Genomic DNA, 744 nt, shown 5'->3' on the forward strand with positions numbered 1-744 from the left:
GCGCGTGAGGGGGAGGGGGTGCGCACGCACACATACATGTGTGTGTGCGCCTCTGTGTGTGTGTGTGTGTGTGGTTTGTGTGTGCGTGTCTGTGTGTGTGCGTGTCTGTGTGTACGTGTGTGTCTGTACGTGTGTGTATGTGTGTGCGTATGTGTGTATATGTGTGTGTGTATGCGAGCGTGTGTGTGTGTGTGTGTGTGTGTGCGTGTGTATTTATGTGTTCGCCACAGTGTGTGTATGGGTATATGGGTGTATGGGTGTGTATGCAATAACAATAATAGTAACTACAAGAGACGGTGAAAAACAATAAAAGAATTCCGAGGGGATTCGATCCTTCGATCAAAGCACCTGAGATGTGCACTCTAACGACTGAACTAAACAGGCTCATAGGAACGATATCTGGAGGATGTGGGTGCGTAGGCACAATCTCTAGTGAGTGGGTAAGGAAGCACAAGCCATATTTTGTTAATCTTTATCTATATAGAGTAAGACCAAAAAGACGTACATTTTCGTCCTCGAGTCTGTGGACCGGCCTCGGTGGCGTCGTGGTTAGGTTATCGGTCTACAGGCTGGTAGGTACTGGGTTCGGATCCCAGTCGAGGCATAGGATTTTTAATCCAGATACCGACTCCAAACCCTGAGTGAGTGCTCCTCAAGGCTCAATGGATAGGTGATCTAACTGGTTCAACAAAGGCCATGGTTTGTGCTATCCTGCCTGTGGGAAGCGCAAATAAACGATCCCTT

This window comes from Gigantopelta aegis, chromosome 10, assembly GCF_016097555.1.
Source record: "Gigantopelta aegis isolate Gae_Host chromosome 10, Gae_host_genome, whole genome shotgun sequence".
NCBI classification, from domain to species: Eukaryota; Metazoa; Mollusca; class Gastropoda; order Neomphalida; family Peltospiridae; genus Gigantopelta; species Gigantopelta aegis.